Source organism: Passer domesticus, chromosome 4, assembly GCF_036417665.1.
Source record: "Passer domesticus isolate bPasDom1 chromosome 4, bPasDom1.hap1, whole genome shotgun sequence".
NCBI classification, from domain to species: domain Eukaryota; kingdom Metazoa; phylum Chordata; class Aves; order Passeriformes; family Passeridae; genus Passer; species Passer domesticus.
Window position 1 is genome coordinate 80,616,555 of NC_087477.1, and position 9,747 is coordinate 80,626,301.

At 41.3% G+C, this 9,747-nt stretch overlaps 1 long non-coding RNA gene across 1 annotated transcript; it reads right to left on the bottom strand.

Annotated features, from left to right (window-relative positions):
• Positions 1-6,870: 6,870 nt before the first annotated feature.
• On the bottom strand, positions 6,871-9,466 carry LOC135300141 (uncharacterized). Its single transcript, XR_010362025.1, has 3 exons — positions 9,343-9,466; positions 7,895-7,949; positions 6,871-7,039 (listed from the first exon to the last, which is right to left on the bottom strand). It is a non-coding gene; the product is annotated as an uncharacterized LOC135300141 (long non-coding RNA).
• Between the last annotated feature and the right edge of the window lie 281 nt (positions 9,467-9,747).

Here is a 9,747-nt window from a genome sequence, read left to right on the forward strand (position 1 = left end):
TGTCCTATTCAGAGAATGTCTGAACTTTTGGATTCCTATGGCACAGGGAGGCAGGAGTGTCCACACTTGCTGTGCTGCATTACTCCTGATTAGGGGAAACAGACTCAGCATGGCTCAGAGCCTTTGGTGACTCATTTTTCATTCCATATGTGCACTCATGTGCTTCACTCACCCTTAGTCCAGCTGGAAGGGATGTGGAGAGAGGAGAAATCCAAGCTAATGTTTGAAAACCCTTTAATGTAGAATAAACTAAACCAGTGTTTTCTGTAACTGAAGGACAACACAGGTTATGTGTCATAGTTTGGGACCAAGGAGGAAGTGCTGGGCCTGTAATGGAGCTGGAGATCTTTGCTTTGCAATGACAAAATTCCTCCATTTGCTTATAAGCTCTTTGTGTCATTAGGTACTGGATTTTCAGCTTGCATGGAAACACTACTGCTCATGCTGCATCCAAATGAAACAAGATCTCAGGCAAGAAAAATTTCTTCTTTAGGCCAAATGGAGAAAAAGCCTCAAAAACTTGACATGATTTTGTGTAAAATAATACAGTGGCTGTATGAAGCCAGTCAGAGATTTCAGTGGTCAGAAGGAACTGGGAAACAAAAATAGTAAAAGTTAAAGTGAAGGTGAGAAGGGCATAAAAATGCAATTTATCACCTGCTTATGAGGTTTGTTACATGAATATCAACACCAGGTGGATTTTTTTGCATATATTCCTCATCTTTTCCAGCAAAATATCATCAGTAGCTCAGTGCACCAGGATACAGGATACTGGCACTTCCCAATATATCAAATATAGACACTCACATTTTGCAGTAATGGTCATTACTCTGGGCTATCGTGCAAATAGGTTTGAATGGATATTTTAAAATTCAACTTTAAACACTGCCAGGAAATGAGGAATGTGTGATCCAGTTGCAGGAAGAGCTGGGGGAAGGAAAATGCTAAATCCAAATGTGCATTTAGCTCAGAAGGGGCACTGAATACTCCCAACCCTTGTGAGCAATACCACGAGATTAGCTCACTGCAGGCTGTCAAGGGCTTGTCAATGTGTAATGTTTAATTATATATATCTTATGTTATAATTACACCTCGTTAGAAGCTTGGCTCGTTCCATTGTCAAGGCATGCTAATAATTGCCATTTCTAGATAAACCACAACCAAATACAAAATACCTATTAGGATGATTATCTTTGCAAGTAGAAAAGAATTAAGCTCAAATTAGGTTTGTTTCTTTTTTTAAGGCATCTAATTATTTAATTTTCTTCTGCTTACTTTACCAGGGTTTTGTTGAGGATAAACATATTTTCTATCCTGGCTCTTAGCCAACAAATGGAAGAAGATGGAGGGTAAAGGAGGAGAGAACCTTGATGATTGATTTGCAGCCTTCATTGCATAAAGGCATAATAATTATTTATTCATTTGTTCTGAATTCCTTAGGTAGGAAAAATGCTCATTCCTAAGAAACAGGACTGCCATACCTGGTGACACAGATCCAGTACAACCACTGCTGTTAGCTGGCTCTCATTAATGACTACAAGATTCTTGTCCAAGTCTAATTTAATTTTATTTTATTTTCCATATGTTGGAACATTTCATAATTTCCTTTTGTTACTCAAAGTGCCATAACTTTGTTGAGGATAAACATAGGTTACTTTCTAGTGCTTCTTAGTCACTTTTTAAAGAAGAAAGGCACTTTTAGATCCTTTATTTAGAAATGTAGTGTTTATTTTCCATTCCACAAGTAAGTGATGGAGAGAGGCTGATCCTTAGCTCGGGTGCTCTGCCCTTCTGCTCTGTGACCTCTGGAAACAGTCTCAGTAGAAAATGAAAATAAAATTTCCACTTAAGAAGTGGAATATTAGTATTTAGTACTCTTTTTTTTTAATAGTATGGGGACCCTTCAGGTGTGTTAGGTCTTATGTAAAGGCACAGAGACTCATCAGGTCCCCGGTGGAAGGTATTTAAAATTAATTTTTCTTGGGTTTGCTTTGGAATTGTGCAGTTTGGCACCAGACATAGACCTGATCCTTTTTCTAGCTGGAATTCTCATCAGAAAGTCTCTCACACCTGTTCAAATGCTACTGAGAGCCTAAAATAGAAGCACCGAGGTCACATCTGCTCTGCACACTGAGAGGAATGGGTGAGAACTTCAAGGCAATGGGAATGAAAAGGAATTTGTCAGTATTGTGGTGGTTACCAGTGGGAACTCTGCCTGTCAGCAGGCCATCACAATGAAAAAAAAACCCTCAAAAAAAAAAAAACCCTCACCATATGTTGGTTTATCTAAGCCATGTCCTTACAGAGCAGTCATGGATGGAGTGGTGGAAATGAGCAACGCCAACATTTTGGCTTCATCAGTGGAGTTTTTGGAATTATTTGGAATTATTTTGGAATTATTTTGGAATAATTCTTAAAAGGTAGCAAGGTGCAGCTCCTCCACTTGTCTGGAGCTTTTCCACTGGTAAGATGGTGCCTGGATATTGTAGCAATGGTCCTCTGAATGGGGAATAGTTAGTATTGACTCAATGATTACAGAAGGTTGATTAATTGTTTCATATTATATTATATTATATTATATTATATTATATTATATTATATTATATTATATTATATTATATTATATTATACTTATTAAGAAGTTCATAACTCTTACAGATAGTCTGATATAGTTTTGATGTAATTGGTTAATCTATCTAAACACTAGCTAGTGTCTAATTAAGAAACTACCCTTTGGTAAACAATCTCCATAACAAATTCTATATGTGCATGACAGCAGGTGCAGCAAGTGGAGATAATAATTGTTTCTCATTCTTTTCTCTGGGCTTTCTCAGAGCTAAGCTTCCCAGGAAAATCCTGGGAGTGAGCTGTGTCTCTCTGTTCAGAGGATATGTGATTACTACACCTGGAAAGCAGCAGTGTTGAGTGACTGGGAGCCAGCAGCTCAACACTGATGGGGACAAGGGAGAGCTTGGAGTGAAGCCTCAGGTGGGGTCATTGCATGGCTCTTGTGTGGGGTCTCAATATATGGAATATAAATGGGAACTAGGCCACAGCAGGTGTAAGGTGAGACAGAAGAGGGAATGGCTTCTAAGGTTTATTTTAATTGGATACTCCCTGTTGGCTTACTTAGCAGAATTTTGGACAAGAAGAAATAAGCTCAGTCTCTGTAGAAATGTTGGGAGACCCAAATGCGACAGAAGAGGAGGGATCTCTGATGGTCAAACCCATCCCTGTTGTATTTCTCCCCTCCTTTGCACTCAGGATTTCCTCAGGAAAAATTCCCTACATTTAGGCCCCAAATTCATAGAAATGAAGATGTAACTGCGATTTGTAGAATGTCTTGTCCTTTAACAATCAGATTTGATGATCTTAAAGGTATTTTCCAACCTTCATCCCTGACTCCATGATGCTGCAGCCACATTACAACAGGGCAGCTCTTGTGTCTCAGGTCTTGGAGTGGCTTTGCTGTCCTCCCCTGAGTTCCTGCAACATCAAAACCTTGTTTACCAGGAAGCAAAATATCAGGAAATGATAGAGCAGAACAAACCCTCAGGAGGCTGGAGATCTGCAGGATAAATTTGGGGGCAGCATGGGCCTGCTTTGCCAACAAACAGCCACTTTTTATGAGACAGTTCTATTAAATAATGATGACTCACTCTCCAGACAGTAATTTATTTATATGCCTTCTTTAATGGTTTGCAAATCACTGCTTTAAAAAATGTCCAGCTGGAAGACAGGGAGGCTTGGGAGACAGGGAATCAGCTTGATAGAGAATCAGATTAAATAAAAATGACATGGAATTTGACAGCCAGGACACATGGTTGGAAATAAAAAACATAACCATCCCCCAAGCAGAAATGCAGCCTCATTGCTGGGACTGGTTGCTGTAGCTTGAGATTCCAGGTTTTTACTGGATCCAGCGAGACAAAAACATTGAGGAAGATGGGAGGAGGAAATGAGACGTTGGCTGATATTTAGTGACAGCATTTCTTCCAGACTGAAACATTGATGAGCTTACATTTTTTCAAGCCAGAAGGGATTACTTTGATATCATAGTCTGAATTAAAAAACATAAAAAGAAATGCTCTGCCTTGTAAGAACAGACCAGTAGAACCAGGAAGAGACAAAAAATACTTTTAAATTATAATTAATATTGGAGAAATGTGTATGGTTCACACACAGAAAATTAGCATATCAACCACAGGGGAGGTTTCACTGCAGGTTGTAGAAGGTGTGACAGCCTGGGTTTGGTATCTGGACTGGCAGGAATGTAAGGACAAGGGGAACAGACAAGGCTAAAATTCCTGTTTGATTTCTAATTCTGGCACCAAGGATGCCTGTGTACCTTGAGTCCCCCAGCAGTGTATGGAGGGTAATGCCCTCCTCATAAGGTCCACTCAGTGTCATGGGTACTGATGCCTTAAGTTTTAGCTCTCATATTTTTCAGATTCTGTGCTGCCTTTTTGTGGAGTTCTAAGATTCATATTAAGTGTTAGCAAGTTCTCTTCACAGGGCCATTAGACAAAACAATCCTTTTCCAACTTGAGAACCAAGGACAACCATTACAGTCTTCAGGCCCAAAAAGCACAAACAACTGTGAATTGAAGAGAGCAGACAGGGGAGGATGGGACTTCACACCCTGAAGCTATAATTGGCCAACTCTCTTAGAATCATAGATTCACTTAGGGTGGAAAATATTTTAAGAACATAGAATCCAATTTTCACCCAGCACTGCCAAAGCCACCACTAACCCATGTCCCCAGTGCCACTTCCATATGGCTTTTAAATTCCTCCAAGGATAGGAACTCCACCACTGCCCTGGGCAGCCTGTGCTGGGGCTGGACAACCCTTTCTGAAGAAATTTTCCCTGGCAAAACTTGACACTATGTCCTGTTGCTTGTTATTTGGGAGAAGAGACTCCTTGGTATGATCTCATGTCAGGGAGTTGCAGAGAGCCACGAGCGGCTCCCTGAGCCTCCTTTTCTCCAGGCTGAGCCCCTTTCCCAGCTCCCTCAGCTGCTCCTCACTGTCTTTAGAGGATAAATCACAGCTGTTCTGGCAACCTGGCCAAACACCAGCACTGTCTATTGCCCCTCCTTAGAGAGGGCAGATGCTTCACTGCAGATTTAAACAGAGCCAAGGCCCTGCCTGGGGGTACAGCCAACCCCAGCCTGCCCTGCCCAAGCTCCCTGGACACGAGCCAGCCCCTGCCAGGAAACCTCAGAGCTCCAGGCCATGCATGGCTGCTCTCCTGCAGGAGCACTAATGCTCTAATGAGGTTATGCAACTTCTGGTGGGGAGCAGTGAGAGGAGATCAGGTCCTGGTGCGTGTGGACATCACCACAGTTTCTCCTCCAGTGTTCACACTTTGATGTTTCCCTTGGTTTGGGATTTTCAGAAAGCTCCTGAGATGCTTCAGTCTGAGAAATCTGAACCCCTGTGTTTTATCCCCCTCCCAGCCACCAACACTGAAATCCCCCTTGCCTTGGTTGACATTCTCTGTGTGTTCATTTTTTTAGGGGTACCCTGAGCTCCTCTGAAGATTCAGAGGTACTTTCATAGAAAGCCAAATGCACATGGAAAGAATGACTCATTAATAACAGAATTCTCCTAATTCCAGAATATTATAGGAGCACAGACTGCTGTAATTTCCACAAATTGATATTTTCCATGTTCTTCCACTAGTCAGGAGGACAGGGTAGCACATCACTTAAAACCAACATTTTTTCATAAATCCAGAGGCACAAAATCAATTGATGCTCTGGATCTGGGCCACAACCTGCTTCCAGGTGACCACCTTGTCCATGGGTAAGTGGTTTTCCTGATGGAAACCATTGCCTATCTTTGCCTTTCCAAAACTTGCCACCTTATCTCAGGAAGCTGTGTGCTTTTTAGTGTAAAATGAATGCACCTCTGGAATTGGTTCACGCTGTCCATGTGCCTATAGAAGGGGCACAGGTATTTGGCTTTCACTAAACACCTTCCCTAAATATCTATGTAGTGACTTTTAGATTTTGGCAGGCCTTGGTGACTTTTGGTGCTGGACACAGATGTGACACAGGGCTCTGATGTGTCACTGAATTCAGGCTTTATTTTTTATTACCATCAACATTTGATTAAATACTGTTGCTTCCAAAAATAATTACATCAAAATTAGGGGGAAAATCAATGGTCTTACATCAGTTCTTTTCTCCTGTGACTCTAAACCTGTGGTGATTTGTACTGAGATTTTGCTGTGAATTTCAGGGACAGAGAAGCATCATCTGTGGAAAATGCTGTGTAAAACCTGTTTTACACGTTGGTTAAGTCAGGTCTCTGCCAGGTCTGTGTTTCTTCCATGCAGTGATCTATCCCAGACCTCAGCATAACTCGATTAATGCTGCATTTCTTCTTAACATTTCCATCAGCAATTCACATCAGTTGGCTGCAAAGCGTTCCATCAATAAATCCTCACCCAATTCCTGCTTTATTAAGTAGAGAAACATCTGGACTTGGGTCTCAAGAGTATGTTTCAGCCCCTACCTATGGAAGGCAGGGCAGTGTGTGGAGGCACAGCACCACCAGGAAGGGCTGCATGCCCTGCAGCTGGGGGTGGGATTCCCCTGGGAGATTTGGGATAATGCTGGTGACAGTGCCCATGGAAAGTGCCTGGATGGAGATGGGGGTTTGTGGAGGGGCTGGCTCCTGCCTGTTGCCTTTCTGTGCAAATCCACACACCCAGGACCACACGGGAGCCAACAAACCGTGACCTTTCAAGGTGCAACCCAGTCCCTCTCATTACAATTATCGTGCCGGGTGCTGTTGTCCTCAATTTGTCCGCTTTTCTGCCTGTTCTTATCTTTTTATTTTCTCCCTGCTGTTCTTCTCTGTGCCTGGATGGCTGTGGAGAGCATTCAGTTCCACTTAGTTGTGATTTCAGGGAAATCCTTCTTGACATGCAGAAGAAGCGAGTTTGGGGATCTTGTTCCCTGTCCTTTTTCTGAAGTGCGTGCATTTCCTTGCACGCTGCTCTGTTGGCTGTACACAGGCTCTGCTCCTCAAGAGACAGGAAGGAATATTGTTTTGGTCTCCAGACACTTTGCAATGTCACAAGCTCTTTGTGAAACACATTTAAAATTTAGCAGTGAGAAAAATGAGGATATGTGTAGGATGGACTCTGCAATGCAGAAATGAGTTCTGGTGATTTTCCATCTTAAATATGAGCTTCAGTGTAACTTAATTATTATTTTTTTAGTATCTTTCCTTAGCTCCAGGTTTCATATCAACATTACAGCACCATTCAATTCCTGCTTGCTTTCATTCGGGGTCAGAGCCAGGAATTCAATGGATTTTCTCCTGTGTAAAACCACACTGAAGAGGGAATTGCAGTTCTTCAGCCTTGGCTCTTTTTCCTCGGCTCTCTTCTAGATTTTTTTCTCAAGAAATTTACACTTGAGCAGTCTGATGGGTATCTGCTAATACATTCTTGGTATATCTTAAAATTTAAACAAGATATGTATATTTTAAAAATGGCTTATTGATAAATTAAATTATCTCTTCCATTGGAACGAAGTGTTTTTAAAAAGTAGAAATTGGACTGTGGAACCTGACATGGTGGAAAATGGTCAAGGAAAGACTTCAGTTATAAAATCACAGTGTACCTGCACAGTCTGCTGCTGTTGAGAAGGTATTCTTGACCTGATATTGATAACTGCTGCAACATTCAGTAGAAATTTATTTTCCCTTCTCCCCCTCCAAGCAAATTAAAGTATTATTTTCATCTACATCCATGGAACTGGTTGGGGGTTTTTTCACTTTGATAGATATTTTTCCACTGCTTTTGGCCCTGTTTAAACAAAGCCTAATAAAACCCTGAATAGCTGTAAATTCTTTAATTTATCAGGTTACTTACTTGCTTTCAGTCCCTGCCTTCATCTTCAGCTTCATTATTATCTACCTGCAGTATTCTGTGTGCAAAATATAGTTTATAAATATGCAGTTCCAGGCAGAAGGATTATGACATTTTTACCCTCATTTTACCAGTCCAGCTCTCATCTTGAGCACAGTGACATCTCCAGCATTTAGAAAGGGTCTTTTCCTGATTTTTTTTTTTTTTTTGTATTCTTGGTTATCATTTAACCAAGAGAACAGAAAGGACACAAAACTCTATGGAAAAACAGAAAAGAAGCTGATTTCCAAGATTTCACAAACCCTTTCATCTTGTTAGGAAAAAATAATGTTATTTATTTTTGTAAAATAATATGAATTGGTTTGACTGGGAAGTAAGACAGAAGTCTCAGCAGGTTTGTGTTGCTGTGATAATCTGAAGCTTTTCAGCACTGTGGGATGTTTCTCCCATAGCCAACCAACACGGTTTTGGCAAATCACAGAATCCTTAAGGTTGAAAAGACCCTCAAGGTCATCAAGCCCAACTTTTGACCAGGTACCAGCTCTCCCCTCCCAAACCATATTGTGAAGTGCCACAACTACTCACTTTTTAGCCACCCCCAGGGATGGTGACTCCACCACTGCCCTGGGCAGCCTGTGCCAGTGCTTGACAACTCTTTTAGTGAATAAATTTTTTCTGATATCCAACCTAAACCTCCCCTGACAGAACTTGAGAACATTTGACCTTGCCCTATGAAATGGCTCATTAGGTGACATCCTATTAGGAAAAATTATTTTCTGTTCCATGTTTGACCCACACTGGCTCTTTCTTGTATCACAAATCAAGGTAGAATCTCTCTTTCCTCACTCACATCTCATTTTAATTTCTTTCTTCTTGCAAACAATAACGTAATATTTTCTGTTTAATATCTTTGTTGAACAGGGCTGGCTAGAAGTGTGTGCACAGCTCCAGATGAGAAAACAGCTGCTTTGGAAGGCACAACTAACATTTCCTGATGGCTCCTTGAAGCATTCAGCCTGAAGCCTCCAGGAGCACATTTGTCTTTTTGATGGCCTTGCCACGTCAGTGCCTCACAGCCATCCCCTGACTGACCAACACATCCTGTCATGTTTTCCTCTCAGCTGTTTGCACTAGAAAACTTGAAGCTTTACTAGATTAATAGTTCCTAATCTCCAAATGTGTGACCTTATCACTTCAAAGTGTTAAATCTCATCCCACTCTGTTATTCCAATTCCCATTAAATTATTTCAGTAGACTGAGTGCCACTGTGTCAGTGATGCCTCTTGTCATCAGTTTAATTAGTATATTCTCAGTTTTGCCAAGTTTATTAGTGAAAGCATTATCAAGACCATTGTCAGCACCCAATACTTGTAATTATCCTCAGAAAATCACTTTTCTTCTTCAGCCCAGTCCACTGACATCCTCTCACTGCCTCTCATCCTCTTACTTACCTCGCAGCTACAGTTCCTCCCTTGTTCTTCCACTGAACTTTCTCTGGAACAACTTATTAAAAATTTCACTTATATTTAAATGAGCTAATCTAACATCTGAACCAGCAGTTTCCAGGAGATGAGTGTCTGTGACAACAAAGAGCTCGTTTCCATATCAGTGACAAAGAAGGAAATGCTTTTCCCTTTGTGATATCAAGATTCCTAACTGGTGACATGTGCCACGCAGAGTTCTATCCCCTTGGAAAGGCAGCTTTGAGTACCAGGTTGGATGACACATATTTTATCTCTGAGGTTCTTCAAAAGGAGCTCCTTCCATGATAAAAAGAATCAGACTTGAGAGACAAGGAAAGGGAGAGCTCCAATCCCTGGCTATGAGAACAGGTTTCCAGCCTTTCTCAAGGCTGG